The sequence below is a fragment of the Hipposideros armiger genome, unplaced genomic scaffold (genome assembly GCF_001890085.2).
Source record: "Hipposideros armiger isolate ML-2016 unplaced genomic scaffold, ASM189008v1 scaffold_813, whole genome shotgun sequence".
Taxonomy (NCBI): domain Eukaryota; kingdom Metazoa; phylum Chordata; class Mammalia; order Chiroptera; family Hipposideridae; genus Hipposideros; species Hipposideros armiger.
The window spans coordinates 660,251-660,732 of record NW_017732163.1 but is presented as its reverse complement, the minus strand read 5'-3'; positions in this window follow the sequence as shown (position 1 = coordinate 660,732).

Below are 482 nucleotides of genomic sequence, written 5' to 3'. Positions count from 1 at the left end.
ATTTTTTTTTAACTATGATCCTTATTTAACAAGAAAAATATGTGAAGCTTTAGGTTTCAGCTCATTTCAAGAGACACCTGCTTTGGCAATTACAAATGTTATGAGAAAATTAATGAGAGAGGTGTAAGTGTTATTGGTTAATGTAAACAAATTGTAAAACCGGTTACACTTTTTTCTTCAGGCGGTGAATTGTTCTCGGAACTATAAAAAGTTCAGCATGAATTCCTAGTGGTTGTGAAGGACCACAGAAGTGGCTCTTTGTTGCCGCAGGCATTCATTTTTAAATAAGTGCTTATTTATCTCTGGCGGTTTTTCCTGACATTATCACAGGACATAAGATGCTTTGGGTTGCTGGTTCCATATCTGACCTCCCATCTCCCTGGCACACCAAAGGGGCCACTGGAGAGGTGAGGCCCCGTTTTACAAAGAAGGGCATGCTCTGACTTCAGGCTGCCCAGATCAGAATTCTCTCTCTCTCTCTT